This window comes from Phyllobates terribilis, unplaced genomic scaffold (genome assembly GCF_046119375.1).
Source record: "Phyllobates terribilis strain yellow unplaced genomic scaffold, ASM4611937v1 Scaffold_277__1_contigs__length_2500907, whole genome shotgun sequence".
NCBI lineage: Eukaryota > Metazoa > Chordata > Amphibia > Anura > Dendrobatidae > Phyllobates > Phyllobates terribilis.
In genome coordinates, this window is record NW_027363037.1 from 850,162 (window position 1) to 873,168 (window position 23,007).

The following is a 23,007-nucleotide window of genomic DNA, read 5'->3' on the forward strand; positions in this document are numbered from 1 at the left end:
AAGGGAGGAGAACCAATTAAGGCGGGGGGTGGGGTGGAACGAGCAGCTGTCTACCCTTAGCAGGAGGGCTCCTGATTACATACCTCTCCTGCTGCTGCTGCTGCTGGCTGTCCAGCAGCAGACTGAAGGTGGCTGCTGCTGTGCACAGGTATATAAAGGCTCAGAGCCTATTATGACACGCGCAGCCAGCGTTCCATTGCCACATTCCATCTACTGCAGGCAGGATACCTGGCTGGCTGAATGTCGCTGAGAAGCTCACAGAGACCGCCATAAGCAACAGTTTAACAGAATGCCACAGACTAATCAACCAAACTTTTTGGGTTGGGTTCTCTTTTATAGTCTGCAGGCATTAAATGAAAGAAGTCAGTGTTCCAGCAGAAGGAGACAACGTTTCAGAAAAGGCATTGTAGCAAACCAAAAAAGAAATTTTAAGCGCAGCAGAGTAACCAGCGCACATACCTGTTAGCTCAGGTGAGTTTAAAAGGCTGCTGTTGATAACAAGGGCATTTGCTAAATAGATGGTGTGTGTGCAACAATATACTGAAAGGTCAATTATATTGTGCAGCTTATCTCACCACCTGTAGTTATTTAGGTGAAAGCTCCAAAATGCTTGCCTAATATGTCTGTTTATCCAAAAGGAAGTAAAAAGGGAGAGCTAGAAAGATAGCATTGCATCACATTACATGGCAATGCAATGCACAGTTACTGAAGTTGAACCAAAATGAGCTTGTAATCTGGCTTCTGCAACTTTGAACATGAAAAATCCAATGAGGAGAAGAAAAGCAGAGCCAAAGAGTCCATCCCAAAATCCGACAAACAAGCAAAATGAACAAAAAACATTGAATTCAATTCTTTCTGATTTTAGAAACTGCATTAAAGAAGGGGTGCACCGGTCCTGGAGATACTGCAATACCAGGTCAATGCGTGGAGTGGACAGAGCAAGCTCTTTTTCCATCTCCCTGTTCTAAAAATCCATTTAATATATGGTCCCCAGATAGGGGACGTATCAGATATTAAACTGATAAGAACAGATTTTTTTTTTTTTTTTTTGAAAGCCCGAATTCGTGTACAAAACCCGAGTGCGCTTAAAAAAGTGTCAAGTGCCACAAAAAAAGTGCACTAGGATGCTGGTCTTCTTGAAACCCTCTCCAAAATGAGAAGGGTCCCCCAAACCATTCCCCGTCCCTCCGAGCCAAAAGGCCACAGCGAGGAACAGGGACAAAAAGCCACCTCCAGCCGAAGCCAGAGGCGACCCAATCTTACCCCCAGCACCTGCCCGAGTTCTCACCCGAGCAAGGCACTGGGAGCCAAAGACTGTGCTCCCCTCCCGGAAGAGGGGAGCCAACAACGCTCTCCTCCCGAAAGAGGAGAGCCAGGGGGGTTCAGGGGGGAGCGGAACCTGATGGCCACACACTCCCCCCCTAGACCTGCCAAGAGAGGAACCCGTAAGGGAACCGCATCCCGACAAAATCCTAGTAGGACGTTACACACGTGAATAAGTGGACACACAGTGACAAAGAAATTAAATAAATAGTGAAGGTTTCACAGTATAATACTGCCCGGACCTTCGACCGGGAATTGAAAAATTCCCCATCCTAAGGCCAGAAGGCCCGGAATAAGGGTGTGTGCGAAGAAAGAAAATTTGAAGTGCTTGTGCAAATGTGCCATAAACTCAAGTGGGGTTCCCAATCCCCGTGAGTTAAGGCACCCCAGGGTCACCACTCCTGGGGCACTTCACACTTCGGGCTTTCGATCTTCCCCGGCCCAATGGCGTCGATCCTGGGGGGCCATGCTTTCCACCAGATGACTATATTAGCCACCTGGCGTAATAACAAGCGCCTAAACCCCAGTGTGCATAATGTATCAATCTACTAGGGCGGCCAACATCCAAAACCGCCTTTTCGAAAGATACTACACTTGATCTTAGCCAAAAGGCCGAGAAGCGATAACCAGAATTGGTTTCAAACTACGGAGCCACCCAAGGATCCTAAAAAGTCCATTTGTGGAGATGAGCTCCTGGACTCCCGTTAAGAAGACATGTTGTCAACCTCTAGATCCCTTACATGCCTGCACTTTTCGGCTTGCTGCTGCTGCAATCCACGCGTTTTAGATCTGCATAACTCCACCTCTTTAAACACAGCACCTTCACCCCCTGCTGTTCCCACCCGCCTCAACACCGTTGGAAGGGAGGAGAACCAATTAAGGCGGGGGGTGGGGTGGAACGAGCAGCTGTCTACCCTTAGCAGGAGGGCTCCTGATTACATACCTCTCCTGCTGCTGCTGCTGCTGGCTGTCCAGCAGCAGACTGAAGGTGGCTGCTGCTGTGCACAGGTATATAAAGGCTCAGAGCCTATTATGACACGCGCAGCCAGCGTTCCATTGCCACATTCCATCTACTGCAGGCAGGATACCTGGCTGGCTGAATGTCGCTGAGAAGCTCACAGAGACCGCCATAAGCAACAGTTTAACAGAATGCCACAGACTAATCAACCAAACTTTTTGGGTTGGGTTCTCTTTTATAGTCTGCAGGCATTAAATGAAAGAAGTCAGTGTTCCAGCAGAAGGAGACAACGTTTCAGAAAAGGCATTGTAGCAAACCAAAAAAGAAATTTTAAGCGCAGCAGAGTAACCAGCGCACATACCTGTTAGCTCAGGTGAGTTTAAAAGGCTGCTGTTGATAACAAGGGCATTTGCTAAATAGATGGTGTGTGTGCAACAATATACTGAAAGGTCAATTATATTGTGCAGCTTATCTCACCACCTGTAGTTATTTAGGTGAAAGCTCCAAAATGCTTGCCTAATATGTCTGTTTATCCAAAAGGAAGTAAAAAGGGAGAGCTAGAAAGATAGCATTGCATCACATTACATGGCAATGCAATGCACAGTTGCTGAAGTTGAACCAAAATGAGCTTGTAATCTGGCTTCTGCAACTTTGAACATGAAAAATCCAATGAGGAGAAGAAAAGCAGAGCCAAAGAGTCCATCCCAAAATCCGACAAACAAGCAAAATGAACAAAAAACATTGAATTCAATTCTTTCTGATTTTAGAAACTGCATTAAAGAAGGGGTGCACCGGTCCTGGAGATACTGCAATACCAGGTCAATGCGTGGAGTGGACAGAGCAAGCTCTTTTTCCATCTCCCTGTTCTAAAAATCCATTTAATATATGGTCCCCAGATAGGGGACGTATCAGATATTAAACTGATAAGAACAGATACTACACTTGATCTTAGCCAAAAGGCCGAGAAGCGATAACCAGAATTGGTTTCAAACTACGGAGCCACCCAAGGATCCTAAAAAGTCCATTTGTGGAGATGAGCTCCTGGACTCCCGTTAAGAAGACATGTTGTCAACCTCTAGATCCCTTACATGCCTGCACTTTTCGGCTTGCTGCTGCTGCAATCCACGCGTTTTAGATCTGCATAACTCCACCTCTTTAAACACAGCACCTTCACCCCCTGCTGTTCCCACCCGCCTCAACACCGTTGGAAGGGAGGAGAACCAATTAAGGCGGGGGGTGGGGTGGAACGAGCAGCTGTCTACCCTTAGCAGGAGGGCTCCTGATTACATACCTCTCCTGCTGCTGCTGCTGCTGGCTGTCCAGCAGCAGACTGAAGGTGGCTGCTGCTGTGCACAGGTATATAAAGGCTCAGAGCCTATTATGACACGCGCAGCCAGCGTTCCATTGCCACATTCCATCTACTGCAGGCAGGATACCTGGCTGGCTGAATGTCGCTGAGAAGCTCACAGAGACCGCCATAAGCAACAGTTTAACAGAATGCCACAGACTAATCAACCAAACTTTTTGGGTTGGGTTCTCTTTTATAGTCTGCAGGCATTAAATGAAAGAAGTCAGTGTTCCAGCAGAAGGAGACAACGTTTCAGAAAAGGCATTGTAGCAAACCAAAAAAGAAATTTTAAGCGCAGCAGAGTAACGAGCGCACATACCTGTTAGCTCAGGTGAGTTTAAAAGGCTGCTGTTGATAACAAGGGCATTTGCTAAATAGATGGTGTGTGCAACAATATACTGAAAAGTCAATTATATTGTGCAGCTTATCTCACCACCTGTAGTTATTTAGGTGAAAGCTCCAAAATGCTTGCCTAATATGTCTGTTTATCCAAAAGGAAGTAAAAAGGGAGAGCTAGAAAGATAGCATTGCATCACATTACATGGCAATGCAATGCACAGTTGCTGAAGTTGAACCAAAATGAGCTTGTAATCTGGCTTCTGCAACTTTGAACATGAAAAATCCAATGAGGAGAAGAAAAGCAAAGCCAAAGAGTCCATCCCAAAATCCGACAAACAAGCAAAATGAACAAAAAACATTGAATTCAATTCTTTCTGATTTTAGAAACTGCATTAAAGAAGGGGTGCACCGGTCCTGGAGATACTGCAATACCAGGTCAATGCGTGGAGTGGACAGAGCAAGCTCTTTTTCCATCTCCCTGTTCTAAAAATCCATTTAATATATGGTCCCCAGATAGGGGACGTATCAGATATTAAACTGATAAGAACAGATACTACACTTGATCTTAGCCAAAAGGCCGAGAAGCGATAACCAGAATTGGTTTCAAACTACGGAGCCACCCAAGGATCCTAAAAAGTCCATTTGTGGAGATGAGCTCCTGGACTCCCGTTAAGAAGACATGTTGTCAACCTCTAGATCCCTTACATGCCTGCATTTTTCGGCTTGCTGCTGCTGCAATCCACGCGTTTTAGATCTGCATAACTCCACCTCTTTAAACACAGCACCTTCACCCCCTGCTGTTCCCACCCGCCTCAACACCGTTGGAAGGGAGGAGAACCAATTAAGGCGGGGGGTGGGGTGGAACGAGCAGCTGTCTACCCTTAGCAGGAGGGCTCCTGATTACATACCTCTCCTGCTGCTGCTGCTGCTGGCTGTCCAGCAGCAGACTGAAGGTGGCTGCTGCTGTGCACAGGTATATAAAGGCTCAGAGCCTATTATGACACGCGCAGCCAGCGTTCCATTGCCACATTCCATCTACTGCAGGCAGGATACCTGGCTGGCTGAATGTCGCTGAGAAGCTCACAGAGACCGCCATAAGCAACAGTTTAACAGAATGCCACAGACTAATCAACCAAACTTTTTGGGTTGGGTTCTCTTTTATAGTCTGCAGGCATTAAATGAAAGAAGTCAGTGTTCCAGCAGAAGGAGACAACGTTTCAGAAAAGGCATTGTAGCAAACCAAAAAAGAAATTTTAAGCGCAGCAGAGTAACCAGCGCACATACCTGTTAGCTCAGGTGAGTTTAAAAGGCTGCTGTTGATAACAAGGGCATTTGCTAAATAGATGGTGTGTGTGCAACAATATACTGAAAGGTCAATTATATTGTGCAGCTTATCTCACCACCTGTAGTTATTTAGGTGAAAGCTCCAAAATGCTTGCCTAATATGTCTGTTTATCCAAAAGGAAGTAAAAAGGGAGAGCTAGAAAGATAGCATTGCATCACATTACATGGCAATGCAATGCACAGTTGCTGAAGTTGAACCAAAATGAGCTTGTAATCTGGCTTCTGCAACTTTGAACATGAAAAATCCAATGAGGAGAAGAAAAGCAGAGCCAAAGAGTCCATCCCAAAATCCGACAAACAAGCAAAATGAACAAAAAACATTGAATTCAATTCTTTCTGATTTTAGAAACTGCATTAAAGAAGGGGTGCACCGGTCCTGGAGATACTGCAATACCAGGTCAATGCGTGGAGTGGACAGAGCAAGCTCTTTTTCCATCTCCCTGTTCTAAAAATCCATTTAATATATGGTCCCCAGATAGGGGACGTATCAGATATTAAACTGATAAGAACACTTGATCTTAGCCAAAAGGCCGAGAAGCGATAACCAGAATTGGTTTCAAACTACGGAGCCACCCAAGGATCCTAAAAAGTCCATTTGTGGAGATGAGCTCCTGGACTCCCGTTAAGAAGACATGTTGTCAACCTCTAGATCCCTTACATGCCTGCACTTTTCGGCTTGCTGCTGCTGCAATCCACGCGTTTTAGATCTGCATAACTCCACCTCTTTAAACACAGCACCTTCACCCCCTGCTGTTCCCACCCAACTCAACACCGTTGGAAGGGAGGAGACCCAATTAAGGCGGGGGGTGGGGTGGAACGAGCAGCTGTCTACCCTTAGCAGGAGGGCTCCTGATTACATACCTCTCCTGCTGCTGCTGCTGCTGGCTGTCCAGCAGCAGACTGAAGGTGGCTGCTGCTGTGCACAGGTATATAAAGGCTCAGAGCCTATTATGACACGCGCAGCCAGCGTTCCATTGCCACATTCCATCTACTGCAGGCAGGATACCTGGCTGGCTGAATGTCGCTGAGAAGCTCACAGAGACCGCCATAAGCAACAGTTTAACAGAATGCCACAGACTAATCAACCAAACTTTTTGGGTTGGGTTCTCTTTTATAGTCTGCAGGCATTAAATGAAAGAAGTCAGTGTTCCAGCAGAAGGAGACAACGTTTCAGAAAAGGCATTGTAGCAAACCAAAAAAGAAATTTTAAGCGCAGCAGAGTAACCAGCGCACATACCTGTTAGCTCAGGTGAGTTTAAAAGGCTGCTGTTGATAACAAGGGCATTTGCTAAATAGATGGTGTGTGTGCAACAATATACTGAAAGGTCAATTATATTGTGCAGCTTATCTCACCACCTGTAGTTATTTAGGTGAAAGCTCCAAAATGCTTGCCTAATATGTCTGTTTATCCAAAAGGAAGTAAAAAGGGAGAGCTAGAAAGATAGCATTGCATCACATTACATGGCAATGCAATGCACAGTTGCTGAAGTTGAACCAAAATGAGCTTGTAATCTGGCTTCTGCAACTTTGAACATGAAAAATCCAATGAGGAGAAGAAAAGCAAAGCCAAAGAGTCCATCCCAAAATCCGACAAACAAGCAAAATGAACAAAAAACATTGAATTCAATTCTTTCTGATTTTAGAAACTGCATTAAAGAAGGGGTGCACCGGTCCTGGAGATACTGCAATACCAGGTCAATGCGTGGAGTGGACAGAGCAAGCTCTTTTTCCATCTCCCTGTTCTAAAAATCCATTTAATATATGGTCCCCAGATAGGGGACGTATCAGATATTAAACTGATAAGAACAGATACTACACTTGATCTTAGCCAAAAGGCCGAGAAGCGATAACCAGAATTGGTTTCAAACTACGGAGCCACCCAAGGATCCTAAAAAGTCCATTTGTGGAGATGAGCTCCTGGACTCCCGTTAAGAAGACATGTTGTCAACCTCTAGATCCCTTACATGCCTGCACTTTTCGGCTTGCTGCTGCTGCAATCCACGCGTTTTAGATCTGCATAACTCCACCTCTTTAAACACAGCACCTTCACCCCCTGCTGTTCCCACCCGCCTCAACACCGTTGGAAGGGAGGAGAACCAATTAAGGCGGGGGGTGGGGTGGAACGAGCAGCTGTCTACCCTTAGCAGGAGGGCTCCTGATTACATACCTCTCCTGCTGCTGCTGCTGCTGGCTGTCCAGCAGCAGACTGAAGGTGGCTGCTGCTGTGCACAGGTATATAAAGGCTCAGAGCCTATTATGACACGCGCAGCCAGCGTTCCATTGCCACATTCCATCTACTGCAGGCAGGATACCTGGCTGGCTGAATGTCGCTGAGAAGCTCACAGAGACCGCCATAAGCAACAGTTTAACAGAATGCCACAGACTAATCAACCAAACTTTTTGGGTTGGGTTCTCTTTTATAGTCTGCAGGCATTAAATGAAAGAAGTCAGTGTTCCAGCAGAAGGAGACAACGTTTCAGAAAAGGCATTGTAGCAAACCAAAAAAGAAATTTTAAGCGCAGCAGAGTAACCAGCGCACATACCTGTTAGCTCAGGTGAGTTTAAAAGGCTGCTGTTGATAACAAGGGCATTTGCTAAATAGATGGTGTGTGTGCAACAATATACTGAAAGGTCAATTATATTGTGCAGCTTATCTCACCACCTGTAGTTATTTAGGTGAAAGCTCCAAAATGCTTGCCTAATATGTCTGTTTATCCAAAAGGAAGTAAAAAGGGAGAGCTAGAAAGATAGCATTGCATCACATTACATGGCAATGCAATGCACAGTTGCTGAAGTTGAACCAAAATGAGCTTGTAATCTGGCTTCTGCAACTTTGAACATGAAAAATCCAATGAGGAGAAGAAAAGCAGAGCCAAAGAGTCCATCCCAAAATCCGACAAACAAGCAAAATGAACAAAAAACATTGAATTCAATTCTTTCTGATTTTAGAAACTGCATTAAAGAAGGGGTGCACCGGTCCTGGAGATACTGCAATACCAGGTCAATGCGTGGAGTGGACAGAGCAAGCTCTTTTTCCATCTCCCTGTTCTAAAAATCCATTTAATATATGGTCCCCAGATAGGGGACGTATCAGATATTAAACTGATAAGAACAGATTTTTTTTGATTGAATATATCTTTTATTAGCACAAAAAATAAGTTAACAGACAGTGTACAGTGCCGCAGCCCAGTACACACAGAATTCTACATCATATTTACATAGCATGAGGATACGACGCACTAACTAGACACATCACACCCCTATGCTACACAAAACACTCAATCTGAAAGAAAAAGCATGTCAACCAATACAGTACGACGAACCGTGATAAGGGATGGGGATTGGGAAAAAGGGGATGGGGAGGGGAAAATCACAGGCCCGAAGCTTTATTGAAAGACAAGACACATAAGGGGAGAGGGGGAGGAGGGGTTTAGTCCTCGTCCTCGTCCTCCGGACCGTCCATGATGGAATAGTCTCTGAGCAGGCTGTGGATCAGCCTGCGGCAGTCCTGGATGGACATCCTCTCCCTCCTCAAGATGAGCCGGTAAGAACAGATACTACACTTGATCTTAGCCAAAAGGCCGAGAAGCGATAACCAGAATTGGTTTCAAACTACGGAGCCACCCAAGGATCCTAAAAAGTCCATTTGTGGAGATGAGCTCCTGGACTCCCGTTAAGAAGACATGTTGTCAACCTCTAGATCCCTTACATGCCTGCACTTTTCGGCTTGCTGCTGCTGCAATCCACGCGTTTTAGATCTGCATAACTCCACCTCTTTAAACACAGCACCTTCACCCCCTGCTGTTCCCACCCGCCTCAACACCGTTGGAAGGGAGGAGAACCAATTAAGGCGGGGGGTGGGGTGGAACGAGCAGCTGTCTACCCTTAGCAGGAGGGCTCCTGATTACATACCTCTCCTGCTGCTGCTGCTGCTGGCTGTCCAGCAGCAGACTGAAGGTGGCTGCTGCTGTGCACAGGTATATAAAGGCTCAGAGCCTATTATGACACGCGCAGCCAGCGTTCCATTGCCACATTCCATCTACTGCAGGCAGGATACCTGGCTGGCTGAATGTCGCTGAGAAGCTCACAGAGACCGCCATAAGCAACAGTTTAACAGAATGCCACAGACTAATCAACCAAACTTTTTGGGTTGGGTTCTCTTTTATAGTCTGCAGGCATTAAATGAAAGAAGTCAGTGTTCCAGCAGAAGGAGACAACGTTTCAGAAAAGGCATTGTAGCAAACCAAAAAAGAAATTTTAAGCGCAGCAGAGTAACCAGCGCACATACCTGTTAGCTCAGGTGAGTTTAAAAGGCTGCTGTTGATAACAAGGGCATTTGCTAAATAGATGGTGTGTGTGCAACAATATACTGAAAGGTCAATTATATTGTGCAGCTTATCTCACCACCTGTAGTTATTTAGGTGAAAGCTCCAAAATGCTTGCCTAATATGTCTGTTTATCCAAAAGGAAGTAAAAAGGGAGAGCTAGAAAGATAGCATTGCATCACATTACATGGCAATGCAATGCACAGTTGCTGAAGTTGAACCAAAATGAGCTTGTAATCTGGCTTCTGCAACTTTGAACATGAAAAATCCAATGAGTAGAAGAAGAGCAGAGCCAAAGAGTCCATCCCAAAATCCGACAAACAAGCAAAATGAACAAAAAACATTGAATTCAATTCTTTCTGATTTTAGAAACTGCATTAAAGAAGGGGTGCACCGGTCCTGGAGATACTGCAATACCAGGTCAATGCGTGGAGTGGACAGAGCAAGCTCTTTTTCCATCTCCCTGTTCTAAAAATCCATTTAATATATGGTCCCCAGATAGGGGACGTATCAGATATTAAACTGATAAGAACAGATACTACACTTGATCTTAGCCAAAAGGCCGAGAAGCGATAACCAGAATTGGTTTCAAACTACGGAGCCACCCAAGGATCCTAAAAAGTCCATTTGTGGAGATGAGCTCCTGGACTCCCGTTAAGAAGACATGTTGTCAACCTCTAGATCCCTTACATGCCTGCACTTTTCGGCTTGCTGCTGCTGCAATCCACGCGTTTTAGATCTGCATAACTCCACCTCTTTAAACACAGCACCTTCACCCCCTGCTGTTCCCACCCGCCTCAACACCGTTGGAAGGGAGGAGAACCAATTAAGGCGGGGGGTGGGGTGGAACGAGCAGCTGTCTACCCTTAGCAGGAGGGCTCCTGATTACATACCTCTCCTGCTGCTGCTGCTGCTGGCTGTCCAGCAGCAGACTGAAGGTGGCTGCTGCTGTGCACAGGTATATAAATGCTCAAAGCCTATTATGACACGCGCAGCCAGCGTTCCATTGCCACATTCCATCTACTGCAGGCAGGATACCTGGCTGGCTGAATGTCGCTGAGAAGCTCACAGAGACCGCCATAAGCAACAGTTTAACAGAATGCCACAGACTAATCAACCAAACTTTTTGGGTTGGGTTCTCTTTTATAGTCTGCAGGCATTAAATGAAAGAAGTCAGTGTTCCAGCAGAAGGAGACAACGTTTCAGAAAAGGCATTGTAGCAAACCAAAAAAGAAATTTTAAGCGCAGCAGAGTAACCAGCGCACATACCTGTTAGCTCAGGTGAGTTTAAAAGGCTGCTGTTGATAACAAGGGCATTTGCTAAATAGATGGTGTGTGTGCAACAATATACTGAAAGGTCAATTATATTGTGCAGCTTATGTGCAGCTTATCTCACCACCTGTAGTTATTTAGGTGAAAGCTCCAAAATGCTTGCCTAATATGTCTGTTTATCCAAAAGGAAGTAAAAAGGGAGAGCTAGAAAGATAGCATTGCATCACATTACATGGCAATGCAATGCACAGTTGCTGAAGTTGAACCAAAATGAGCTTGTAATCTGGCTTCTGCAACTTTGAACATGAAAAATCCAATGAGTAGAAGAAGAGCAGAGCCAAAGAGTCCATCCCAAAATCCGACAAACAAGCAAAATGAACAAAAAACATTGAATTCAATTCTTTCTGATTTTAGAAACTGCATTAAAGAAGGGTGCACCGGTCCTGGAGATACTGCAATACCAGGTCAATGCGTGGAGTGGACAGAGCAAGCTCTTTTTCCATCTCCCTGTTCTAAAAATCCTTTTAATATATGGTCCCCAGATAGGGGACGTATCAGATATTAAACTGATAAGAACAGATACTACACTTGATCTTAGCCAAAAGGCCGAGAAGCGATAACCAGAATTGGTTTCAAACTACGGAGCCACCCAAGGATCCTAAAAAGTCCATTTGTGGAGATGAGCTCCTGGACTCCCGTTAAGAAGACATGTTGTCAACCTCTAGATCCCTTACATGCCTGCACTTTTCGGCTTGCTGCTGCTGCAATCCACGCGTTTTAGATCTGCATAACTCCACCTCTTTAAACACAGCACCTTCACCCCCTGCTGTTCCCACCCGCCTCAACACCGTTGGAAGGGAGGAGAACCAATTAAGGCGGGGGGTGGGGTGGAACGAGCAGCTGTCTACCCTTAGCAGGAGGGCTCCTGATTACATACCTCTCCTGCTGCTGCTGCTGCTGGCTGTCCAGCAGCAGACTGAAGGTGGCTGCTGCTGTGCACAGGTATATAAATGCTCAAAGCCTATTATGACACGCGCAGCCAGCGTTCCATTGCCACATTCCATCTACTGCAGGCAGGATACCTGGCTGGCTGAATGTCGCTGAGAAGCTCACAGAGACCGCATAAGCAGTTTAACAGAATGCCACAGACTAATCAACCAAACTTTTTGGGTTGGGTTCTCTTTTATAGTCTGCAGGCATTAAATGAAAGAAGTCAGTTGTTCCAGCAGAAGGAGACAACGTTTCAGAAAAGGCATTGTAGCAAACCAAAAAAGAAATTTTAAGTGCAGCAGAGTAACCAGCGCACATACCTGTTAGCTCAGGTGAGTTTAAAAGGCTGCTGTTGATAACAAGGGCATTTGCTAAATAGATGGCTGTGTGTGCAACAATATACTGAAAGGTCAATTATATTGTGCAGCTTATTTCACCACCTGTAGTTATTTAGGTGAAAGCTCCAAAATGCTTGCCTAATATGTCTGTTTATCCAAAAGGAAGTAAAAAGGGAGAGCTAGAAAGATAGCATTGCATCACATTACATGGCAATGCAATGCACAGTTGCTGAAGTTGAACCAAAATGAGCTTGTAATCTGGCTTCTGCAACTTTGAACATGAAAAATCCATGAGGAGAAGAAAAGCAGAGCCTAAGAGATCCATCCCAAAATCCGACAAACAAGCAAAATGAACAAAAAACATTGAATTCAATTCTTTCTGATTTTAGAAACTGCATTAAAGAAGGGGGTGCACCGGTCCTGGAGATACTGCAATACCAGGTCAATGCGTGGAGTGGACAGAGCAAGCTCTTTTTCCATCTCCCTGTTCTAAAAATCCATTTAAATATGGTCCCCAGATAGGGGACGTATCAGATATTAAACTGATAAGAACAGATACTACACTTGATCTTAGCCAAAAGGCCGAGAAGCGATAACCAGAATTGGTTTCAAACTACGGAGCCACCCAAGGATCCTAAAAAGTCCATTTGTGGAGATGAGCTCCTGGACTCCCGTTAAGAAGACATGTTGTCAACCTCTAGATCCCTTACATGCCTGCACTTTTCGGCTTGCTGCTGCTGCAATCCACGCGTTTTAGATCTGCATAACTCCACCTCTTTAAACACAGCACCTTCACCCCCTGCTGTTCCCACCCGCCTCAACACCGTTGGAAGGGAGGAGAACCAATTAAGGCGGGGGGTGGGGTGGAACGAGCAGCTGTCTACCCTTAGCAGGAGGGCTCCTGATTACATACCTCTCCTGCTGCTGCTGCTGCTGGCTGTCCAGCAGCAGACTGAAGGTGGCTGCTGCTGTGCACAGGTATATAATGGCTCAGAGCCTATTATGACACGCGCAGCCAGCGTTCCATTGCCACATTCCATCTACTGCAGGCAGGATACCTGGCTGGCTGAATGTCGCTGAGAAGCTCACAGAGACCGCCATAAGCAACAGTTTAACAGAATGCCACAGACTAATCAACCAAACTTTTTGGGTTGGGTTCTCTTTTATAGTCTGCAGGCATTAAATGAAAGAAGTCAGTGTTCCAGCAGAAGGAGACAACGTTTCAGAAAAGGCATTGTAGCAAACCAAAAAAGAAATTTTAAGCGCAGCAGAGTAACCAGCGCACATACCTGTTAGCTCAGGTGAGTTTAAAAGGCTGCTGTTGATAACAAGGGCATTTGCTAAATAGATGGTGTGTGTGCAACAATATACTGAAAGGTCAATTATATTGTGCAGCTTATCTCACCACCTGTAGTTATTTAGGTGAAAGCTCCAAAATGCTTGCCTAATATGTCTGTTTATCCAAAAGGAAGTAAAAAGGGAGAGCTAGAAAGATAGCATTGCATCACATTACATGGCATGCAATGCACAGTTGCTGAAGTTGAACCAAAATGAGCTTGTAATCTGCTTCTGCAACTTTGAACATGAAAAATCCAATGAGGAGAAGAAAAGCAGAGCCAAAGAGTCCATCCCAAAATCCGACAAACAAGCAAAATGAACAAAAAACATTGAATTCAATTCTTTCTGATTTTAGAAACTGCATTAAAGAAGGGGTGCACCGGTCCTGGAGATACTGCAATACCAGGTCAATGCGTGGAGTGGACAGAGCAAGCTCTTTTTCCATCTCCTGTTCTAAAAATCCATTTAATATATGGTCCCCAGATAGGGGACGTATCAGATATTAAACTGATAAGAACAGATACTACACTTGATCTTAGCCAAAAGGCCGAGAAGCGATAACCAGAATTGGTTTCAAACTACGGAGCCACCCAAGGATCCTAAAAAGTCCATTTGTGGAGATGAGCTCCTGGACTCCCGTTAAGAAGACATGTTGTCAACCTCTAGATCCCTTACATGCCTGCACTTTTCGGCTTGCTGCTGCTGCAATCCACGCGTTTTAGATCTGCATAACTCCACCTCTTTAAACACAGCACCTTCACCCCCTGCTGTTCCCACCCGCCTCAACACCGTTGGAAGGGAGGAGAACCAATTAAGGCGGGGGGTGGGGTGGAACGAGCAGCTGTCTACCCTTAGCAGGAGGGCTCCTGATTACATACCTCTCCTGCTGCTGCTGCTGCTGGCTGTCCAGCAGCAGACTGAAGGTGGCTGCTGCTGTGCACAGGTATATAAAGGCTCAGAGCCTATTATGACACGCGCAGCCAGCGTTCCATTGCCACATTCCATCTACTGCAGGCAGGATACCTGGCTGGCTGAATGTCGATGAGAAGCTCACAGAGACCGCCATAAGCAACAGTTTAACAGAATGCCACAGACTAATCAACCAACTTTTTGGGTTGGGTTCTCTTTTATAGTCTGCAGGCATTAAATGAAAGAAGTCAGTGTTCCAGCAGAAGGAGACAACGTTTCAGAAAAGGCATTGTAGCAAACCAAAAAAGAAATTTTAAGCGCAGCAGAGTTACCAGCGCACATACTGTTAGCTCAGGTGAGTTTAAAAGGCTGCTGTTGATAACAAGGGCATTTGCTAAATAGATGGTGTGTGTGCAACAATATACTGAAAGGTCAATTATATTCTGCAGCTTATCTCACCACCTGTAGTTATTTAGGTGAAAGCTCCAAAATGCTTGCCTAATATGTCTGTTTATCCAAAAGGAGTAAAAGGGAGAGCTAGAAAGATAGCATTGCATCACATTACATGGCAATGCAATGCACAGTTGCTGAAGTTGAACCAAAATGAGCTTGTAATCTGGCTTCTGCAACTTTGAACATGAAAAATCCAATGAGGAGAAGAAAAGCAGAGTCAAAGAGTCCATCCCAAAATCGACAAACAAGCAAAATGAACAAAAAACATTGAATTCAATTCTTTCTGATTTTAGAAACTGCATTAAAGAAGGGGTGCACGGTCCTGGAGATACTGCAATACCAGGTCAATGCGTGGAGTGGACAGAGCAAGCTCTTTTTCCATCTCCCTGTTCTAAAATCCATTTAATATATGGTCCCCAGATAGGGACGTATCAGATATTAAACTGATAAGAACAGATACTACACTTGATCTTAGCCAAAAGGCCGAGAAGCGATAACCAGAATTGGTTTCAAACTACGGAGCCACCCAAGGATCCTAAAAAGTCCATTTGTGGGAGATGAGCTCCTGGACTCCCGTTAAGAAGACATGTTGTCAACCTCTAGATCCTTACATGCCTGCACTTTTCGGCTTGCTGCTGCTGCAATCCACGCGTTTTAGATCTGCATAACTCCACCTCTTTAAACACAGCACCTTCACCCCCTGCTGTTCCCACCCGCCTCAACACCGTTGGAAGGGAGGAGAACCAATTAAGGCAGGGGGTGGGGTGGAACGAGCAGCGTCTACCCTTAGCAGGAGGGCTCCTGATTACATACCTCTCCTGCTGCTGCTGCTGCTGGCTGTCCAGCAGCAGACTGAAGGTGGCTGCTGCTGTGCACAGGTATATAAAGGCTCAGAGCCTATTATGACACGCGCAGCCAGCATTCCATTGCCACATTCCATCTACTGCAGGCAGGATACCTGGCTGGCTGATGTCGCTGAGAAGCTCACAGAGACCGCCATAAGCAACAGTTTAACAGAATGCCACAGACTAATCATCCAAACTTTTTGGGTTGGGTTCTCTTTTATAGTCTGCAGGCATTAAATGAAAGAAGTCAGTGTTCCAGCAGAAGGAGACAACGTTTCAGAAAAGGCATTGTAGCAAACCAAAAAAGAAATTTTAAGTGCAGCAGAGTAACCAGCGCACATACCTGTTAGCTCAGGTGAGTTTAAAAGGCTGCTGTTGATAACAAGGGCATTTGCTAAATAGATGGTGTGTGTGCAACAATATACTGAAAGGTCAATTATATTGTGCAGCTTATCTCACCACCTGTAGTTATTTAGGTGAAAGCTCCAAAATGCTTGCCTAATATGTCTGTTTATCCAAAAGGAAGTAAAAAGGGAGAGCTAGAAAGATAGCATTGCATCACATTACATGGCAATGCAATGCACAGTTGCTGAAGTTGAACCAAAATGAGCTTGTAATCTGGCTTCTGCAACTTTGAACATGAAAAATCCAATGAGGAGAAGAAAAGCAGAGCCAAAGAGTCCATCCCAAAATCCGACAAACAAGCAAAATGAACAAAAAACATTGAATTCAATTCTTTCTGATTTTAGAAACTGCATTAAAGAAGGGGTGCACCGGTCCTGGAGATACTGCAATACCAGGTCAATGCGTGGAGTGGACAGAGCAAGCTCTTTTTCCATCTCCCTGTTCTAAAAATCCATTTAATATATGGTCCCCAGATAGGGGACGTATCAGATATTAAACTGATAAGAACAGATACTACACTTGATCTTAGCCAAAAGGCCGAGAAGCGATAACCAGAATTGGTTTCAAACTACGGAGCCACCCAAGGATCCTAAAAAGTCCATTTGTGGAGATGAGCTCCTGGACTCCCGTTAAGAAGACATGTTGTCAACCTCTAGATCCCTTACATGCCTGCACTTTTCGGCTTGCTGCTGCTGCAATCCACGCGTTTTAGATCTGCATAACTCCACCTCTTTAAACACAGCACCTTCAACCCCTGCTGTTCCCACCCGCCTCAACACCGTTGGAAGGGAGGAGAACCAATTAAGGCGGGGGGTGGGGTGGAACGAGCAGCTGTCTACCCTTAGCAGGAGGGCTCCTGATTACATACCTCTCCTGCTGCTGCTGCTGCTGGCTGTCCAGCAGCAGACTGAAGGTGGCTGCTGCTGTGCACAGGTATATAAAGGCTCAGAGCCTATTATGACACGCGCAGCCAGCGTTCCATTGCCACATTCCATCTACTGCAGGCAGGATACCTGGCTGGCTGAATGTCGCTGAGAAGCTCACAGAGACCGCCATAAGCAACAGTTTAACAGAATGCCACAGACTAATCAACCAAACTTTTTGGGTTGGGTTCTCTTTTATAGTCTGCAGGCATTAAATGAAAGAAGTCAGTGTTCCAGCAGAAGGAGACAACGTTTCAGAAAAGGCATTGTAGCAAACCAAAAAAGAAATTTTAAGCGCAGCAGAGTAACCAGCGCACATACCTGTTAGCTAAGGTGAGTTTAAAAGGCTGCTGTTGATAACAAGGGCATTTGCTAAATAGATGGTGTGTGTGCAACAATATACTGAAAGGTCAATTATATTGTGCAGCTTATCTCACCACCTGTAGTTATTTAGGTGAAAGCTCCAAAATGCTTGCCTAATATGTCTGTTTATCCAAAAGGAAGTAAAAAGGGAGAGCTAGAAAGATAGCATTGCATCACATTACATGGCAATGCAATGCACAGTTGCTGAAGTTGAACCAAAATGAGCTTGTAATCTGGCTTCTGCAACTTTGAACATGAAAAATCCAATGAGGAGAAGAAAAGCAGAGCCAAAGAGTCCATCCCAAAATCCGACAAACAAGCAAAATGAACAAAAAACATTGAATTCAATTCTTTCTGATTTTAGAAACTGCATTAAAGAAGGGGTGCACCGGTCCTGGAGATACTGCAATACCAGGTCAATGCGTGGAGTGGACAGAGCAAGCTCTTTTTCCATCTCCCTGTTCTAAAAATCCATTTAATATATGGTCCCCAGATAGGGGACGTATCAGATATTAAACTGATAAGAACAGATACTACACTTGATCTTAGCCAAAAGGCCGAGAAGCGATAACCAGAATTGGTTTCAAACTACGGAGCCACCCAAGGATCCTAAAAAGTCCATTTGTGGAGATGAGCTCCTGGACTCCCGTTAAGAAGACATGTTGTCAACCTCTAGATCCCTTACATGCCTGCACTTTTCGGCTTGCTGCTGCTGCAATCCACGCGTTTTAGATCTGCATAACTCCACCTCTTTAAACACAGCACCTTCACCCCCTGCTGTTCCCACCCGCCTCAACACCGTTGGAAGGGAGGAGAACCAATTAAGGCGGGGGGTGGGGTGGAACGAGCAGGTGTCTACCCTTAGCAGGAGGGCTCCTGATTACATACCTCTCCTGCTGCTGCTGCTGCTGGCTGTCCAGCAGCAGACTGAAGGTGGCTGCTGCTGTGCACAGGTATATAAAGGCTCAGAGCCTATTATGACACGCGCAGCCAGCGTTCCATTGCCACATTCCATCTACTGCAGGCAGGATACCTGGCTGGCTGAATGTCGCTGAGAAGCTCACAGAGACCGCCATAAGCAACAGTTTAACAGAATGCCACAGACTAATCAACCAAACTTTTTGGGTTGGGTTCTCTTTTATAGTCTGCAGGCATTAAATGAAAGAAGTCAGTGTTCCAGCAGAAGGAGACAACGTTTCAGAAAAGGCATTGTAGCAAACCAAAAAAGAAATTTTAAGCGCAGCAGAGTAACCAGCGCACATACCTGTTAGCTCAGGTGAGTTTAAAAGGCTGCTGTTGATAACAAGGGCATTTGCTAAATAGATGGTGTGTGTGCAACAATATACTGAAAGGTCAATTATATTGTGCAGCTTATCTCACCACCTGTAGTTATTTAGGTGAAAGCTCCAAAATGCTTGCCTAATATGTCTGTTTATCCAAAAGGAAGTAAAAAGGGAGAGCTAGAAAGATAGCATTGCATCACATTACATGGCAATGCAATGCACAGTTGCTGAAGTTGAACCAAAATGAGCTTGTAATCTGGCTTCTGCAACTTTGAACATGAAAAATCCAATGAGGAGAAGAAAAGCAGAGCCAAAGAGTCCATCCCAAAATCCGACAAACAAGCAAAATGAACAAAAAACATTGAATTCAATTCTTTCTGATTTTAGAAACTGCATTAAAGAAGGGGTGCACCGGTCCTGGAGATACTGCAATACCAGGTCAATGCGTGGAGTGGACAGAGCAAGCTCTTTTTCCATCTCCCTGTTCTAAAAATCCATTTAATATATGGTCCCCAGATAGGGGACGTATCAGATATTAAACTGATAAGAACAGATACTACACTTGATCTTAGCCAAAAGGCCGAGAAGCGATAACCAGAATTGGTTTCAAACTACGGAGCCACCCAAGGATCCTAAAAAGTCCATTTGTGGAGATGAGCTCCTGGACTCCCGTTAAGAAGACATGTTGTCAACCTCTAGATCCCTTACATGCCTGCACTTTTCGGCTTGCTGCTGCTGCAATCCACGCGTTTTAGATCTGCATAACTCCACCTCTTTAAACACAGCACCTTCACCCCCTGCTGTTCCCACCCGCCTCAACACCGTTGGAAGGGAGGAGAACAAATTAAGGCGGGGGGTGGGGTGGAACGAGCAGCTGTCTACCCTTAGCAGGAGGGCTCCTGATTACATACCTCTCCTGCTGCTGCTGCTGCTGGCTGTCCAGCAGCAGACTGAAGGTGGCTGCTGCTGTGCACAGGTATATAAAGGCTCAGAGCCTATTATGACACGCGCAGCCAGCGTTCCATTGCCACATTCCATCTACTGCAGGCAGGATACCTGGCTGGCTGAATGTTGCTGAGAAGCTCACAGAGACCGCCATAAGCAACAGTTTAACAGAATGCCACAGACTAATCAACCAAACTTTTTGGGTTGGGTTCTCTTTTATAGTCTGCAGGCATTAAATGAAAGAAGTCAGTGTTCCAGCAGAAGGAGACAACGTTTCAGAAAAGGCATTGTAGCAAACCAAAAAAGAAATTTTAAGGGCAGCAGAGTAACCAGCGCACATACCTGTTAGCTCAGGTGAGTTTAAAAGGCTGCTGTTGATAACAAGGGCATTTGCTAAATAGATGGTGTGTGTGCAACAATATACTGAAAGGTCAATTATATTGTGCAGCTTATCTCACCACCTGTAGTTATTTAGGTGAAAGCTCCAAAATGCTTGCCTAATATGTCTGTTTATCCAAAAGGAAGTAAAAAGGGAGAGCTAGAAAGATAGCATTGCATCACATTACATGGCAATGCAATGCACAGTTGCTGAAGTTGAACCAAAATGAGCTTGTAATCTGGCTTCTGCAACTTTGAACATGAAAAATCCAATGAGGAGAAGAAAAGCAGAGCCAAAGAGTCCATCCCAAAATCCGACAAACAAGCAAAATGAACAAAAAACATTGAATTCAATTCTTTCTGATTTTAGAAACTGCATTAAAGAAGGGGTGCACCGGTCCTGGAGATACTGCAATACCAGGTCAATGCGTGGAGTGGACAGAGCAAGCTCTTTTTCCATCTCCCTGTTCTAAAAATCCATTTAATATATGGTCCCCAGATAGGGGACGTATCAGATATTAAACTGATAAGAACAGATACTACACTTGATCTTAGCCAAAAGGCCGAGAAGCGGTAACCAGAATTGGTTTCAAACTACGGAGCCACCCAAGGATCCTAAAAAGTCCATTTGTGGAGATGAGCTCCGGGACTCCCGTTAAGAAGACATGTTGTCAACCTCTAGATCCCTTACATGCCTGCACTTTTCAGCTTGCTGCTGCTGCAATCCACGCGTTTTAGATCTGCATAACTCCACCTCTTTAAACACAGCACCTTCACCCCCTGCTGTTCCCACCCGCCTCAACACCGTTGGAAGGGAGGAGAACCAATTAAGGCGGGGGGTGGGGTGGAACGAGCAGCTGTCTACCCTTAGCAGGAGGGCTCCTGATTACATACCTCTCCTGCTGCTGCTGCTGCTGGCTGTCCAGCAGCAGACTGAAGGTGGCTGCTGCTGTGCACAGGTATATAAAGGCTCAGAGCCTATTATGACACGCGCAGCCAGCGTTCCATTGCCACATTCCATCTACTGCAGGCAGGATACCTGGCTGGCTGAATGTCGCTGAGAAGCTCACAGAGACCGCCATAAGCAACAGTTTAACAGAATGCCACAGACTAATCAACCAAACTTTTTGGGTTGGGTTCTCTTTTATAGTCTGCAGGCATTAAATGAAAGAAGTCAGTGTTCCAGCAGAAGGAGACAACGTTTCAGAAAAGGCATTGTAGCAAACCAAAAAAGAAATTTTAAGCGCAGCAGAGTAACCAGCGCACATACCTGTTAGCTCAGGTGAGTTTAAAAGGCTGCTGTTGATAACAAGGGCATTTGCTAAATAGATGGTGTGTGTGCAACAATATACTGAAAGGTCAATTATATTGTGCAGCTTATCTCACCACCTGTAGTTATTTAGGTGAAAGCTCCAAAATGCTTGCCTAATATGTCTGTTTATCCAAAAGGAAGTAAAAAGGGAGAGCTAGAAAGATAGCATTGCATCACATTACATGGCAATGCAATGCACAGTTGCTGAAGTTGAACCAAAATGAGCTTGTAATCTGGCTTCTGCAACTTTGAACATGAAAAATCCAATGAGGAGAAGAAAAGCAGAGCCAAAGAGTCCATCCCAAAATCCGACAAACAAGCAAAATGAACAAAAAACATTGAATTCAATTCTTTCTGATTTTAGAAACTGCATTAAAGAAGGGGTGCACCGGTCCTGGAGATACTGCAATACCAGGTCAATGCGTGGAGTGGACAGAGCAAGCTCTTTTTCCATCTCCCTGTTCTAAAAATCCATTTAATATATGGTCCCCAGATAGGGGACGTATCAGATATTAAACTGATAAGAACAGATACTACACTTGATCTTAGCCAAAAGGCCGAGAAGCGGTAACCAGAATTGGTTTCAAACTACGGAGCCACCCAAGGATCCTAAAAAGTCCATTTGTGGAGATGAGCTCCGGGACTCCCGTTAAGAAGACATGTTGTCAACCTCTAGATCCCTTACATGCCTGCACTTTTCAGCTTGCTGCTGCTGCAATCCACGCGTTTTAGATCTGCATAACTCCACCTCTTTAAACACAGCACCTTCACCCCCTGCTGTTCCCACCCGCCTCAACACCGTTGGAAGGGAGGAGAACCAATTAAGGCGGGGGGTGGGGTGGAACGAGCAGCTGTCTACCCTTAGCAGGAGGGCTCCTGATTACATACCTCTCCTGCTGCTGCTGCTGCTGGCTGTCCAGCAGCAGACTGAAGGTGGCTGCTGCTGTGCACAGGTATATAAAGGCTCAGAGCCTATTATGACACGCGCAGCCAGCGTTCCATTGCCACATTCCATCTACTGCAGGCAGGATACCTGGCTGGCTGAATGTCGCTGAGAAGCTCACAGAGACCGCCATAAGCAACAGTTTAACAGAATGCCACAGACTAATCAACCAAACTTTTTGGGTTGGGTTCTCTTTTATAGTCTGCAGGCATTAAATGAAAGAAGTCAGTGTTCCAGCAGAAGGAGACAACGTTTCAGAAAAGGCATTGTAGCAAACCAAAAAAGAAATTTTAAGCGCAGCAGAGTAACCAGCGCACATACCTGTTAGCTCAGGTGAGTTTAAAAGGCTGCTGTTGATAACAAGGGCATTTGCTAAATAGATGGTGTGTGTGCAACAATATACTGAAAGGTCAATTATATTGTGCAGCTTATCTCACCACCTGTAGTTATTTAGGTGAAAGCTCCAAAATGCTTGCCTAATATGTCTGTTTATCCAAAAGGAAGTAAAAAGGGAGAGCTAGAAAGATAGCATTGCATCACATTACATGGCAATGCAATGCACAGTTGCTGAAGTTGAACCAAAATGAGCTTGTAATCTGGCTTCTGCAACTTTGAACATGAAAAATCCAATGAGGAGAAGAAAAGCAGAGCCAAAGAGTCCATCCCAAAATCC

At 45.2% G+C, this 23,007-nt stretch overlaps 16 non-coding genes and 2 pseudogenes across 16 annotated transcripts; all 18 read right to left on the reverse strand.

Annotated features, from left to right (window-relative positions):
* Positions 1-879: 879 nt before the first annotated feature.
* LOC141219687 (U2 spliceosomal RNA) lies at positions 880-1,061 on the reverse strand. Its single transcript, XR_012288126.1, has one exon. It is a non-coding gene; the product is annotated as a U2 spliceosomal RNA (small nuclear RNA).
* A 794-nt stretch (positions 1,062-1,855) lies between these two features.
* Positions 1,856-1,947, reverse strand: LOC141219767 (U2 spliceosomal RNA; annotated as a pseudogene).
* Positions 1,948-3,062: 1,115 nt separating this feature from the next.
* On the reverse strand, positions 3,063-3,253 carry LOC141219999 (U2 spliceosomal RNA). Its single transcript, XR_012288373.1, has one exon. It is a non-coding gene; the product is annotated as a U2 spliceosomal RNA (small nuclear RNA).
* A 1,113-nt stretch (positions 3,254-4,366) lies between these two features.
* Positions 4,367-4,557, reverse strand: LOC141220001 (U2 spliceosomal RNA). The gene has a single exon (XR_012288374.1). It is a non-coding gene; the product is annotated as a U2 spliceosomal RNA (small nuclear RNA).
* Positions 4,558-5,672: 1,115 nt separating this feature from the next.
* On the reverse strand, positions 5,673-5,854 carry LOC141219604 (U2 spliceosomal RNA). The gene has a single exon (XR_012288062.1). It is a non-coding gene; the product is annotated as a U2 spliceosomal RNA (small nuclear RNA).
* Positions 5,855-6,969: 1,115 nt separating this feature from the next.
* Positions 6,970-7,160, reverse strand: LOC141220002 (U2 spliceosomal RNA). Its single transcript, XR_012288375.1, has one exon. It is a non-coding gene; the product is annotated as a U2 spliceosomal RNA (small nuclear RNA).
* Positions 7,161-8,275: 1,115 nt separating this feature from the next.
* LOC141219625 (U2 spliceosomal RNA) lies at positions 8,276-8,470 on the reverse strand. Its single transcript, XR_012288080.1, has one exon. It is a non-coding gene; the product is annotated as a U2 spliceosomal RNA (small nuclear RNA).
* A 306-nt stretch (positions 8,471-8,776) lies between these two features.
* On the reverse strand, positions 8,777-8,905 carry LOC141219719 (U2 spliceosomal RNA; annotated as a pseudogene).
* A 1,115-nt stretch (positions 8,906-10,020) lies between these two features.
* On the reverse strand, positions 10,021-10,211 carry LOC141220003 (U2 spliceosomal RNA). Its single transcript, XR_012288376.1, has one exon. It is a non-coding gene; the product is annotated as a U2 spliceosomal RNA (small nuclear RNA).
* A 1,125-nt stretch (positions 10,212-11,336) lies between these two features.
* On the reverse strand, positions 11,337-11,527 carry LOC141220189 (U2 spliceosomal RNA). Its single transcript, XR_012288559.1, has one exon. It is a non-coding gene; the product is annotated as a U2 spliceosomal RNA (small nuclear RNA).
* A 1,114-nt stretch (positions 11,528-12,641) lies between these two features.
* Positions 12,642-12,831, reverse strand: LOC141220252 (U2 spliceosomal RNA). The gene has a single exon (XR_012288621.1). It is a non-coding gene; the product is annotated as a U2 spliceosomal RNA (small nuclear RNA).
* A 1,113-nt stretch (positions 12,832-13,944) lies between these two features.
* LOC141220253 (U2 spliceosomal RNA) lies at positions 13,945-14,134 on the reverse strand. Its single transcript, XR_012288622.1, has one exon. It is a non-coding gene; the product is annotated as a U2 spliceosomal RNA (small nuclear RNA).
* Positions 14,135-15,244: 1,110 nt separating this feature from the next.
* Positions 15,245-15,432, reverse strand: LOC141219603 (U2 spliceosomal RNA). Its single transcript, XR_012288061.1, has one exon. It is a non-coding gene; the product is annotated as a U2 spliceosomal RNA (small nuclear RNA).
* A 1,113-nt stretch (positions 15,433-16,545) lies between these two features.
* LOC141220004 (U2 spliceosomal RNA) lies at positions 16,546-16,736 on the reverse strand. The gene has a single exon (XR_012288377.1). It is a non-coding gene; the product is annotated as a U2 spliceosomal RNA (small nuclear RNA).
* A 1,115-nt stretch (positions 16,737-17,851) lies between these two features.
* Positions 17,852-18,042, reverse strand: LOC141220005 (U2 spliceosomal RNA). Its single transcript, XR_012288378.1, has one exon. It is a non-coding gene; the product is annotated as a U2 spliceosomal RNA (small nuclear RNA).
* A 1,115-nt stretch (positions 18,043-19,157) lies between these two features.
* LOC141220006 (U2 spliceosomal RNA) lies at positions 19,158-19,348 on the reverse strand. Its single transcript, XR_012288379.1, has one exon. It is a non-coding gene; the product is annotated as a U2 spliceosomal RNA (small nuclear RNA).
* Positions 19,349-20,463: 1,115 nt separating this feature from the next.
* Positions 20,464-20,654, reverse strand: LOC141220200 (U2 spliceosomal RNA). Its single transcript, XR_012288570.1, has one exon. It is a non-coding gene; the product is annotated as a U2 spliceosomal RNA (small nuclear RNA).
* A 1,115-nt stretch (positions 20,655-21,769) lies between these two features.
* Positions 21,770-21,960, reverse strand: LOC141220202 (U2 spliceosomal RNA). Its single transcript, XR_012288572.1, has one exon. It is a non-coding gene; the product is annotated as a U2 spliceosomal RNA (small nuclear RNA).
* Positions 21,961-23,007: the final 1,047 nt, after the last annotated feature.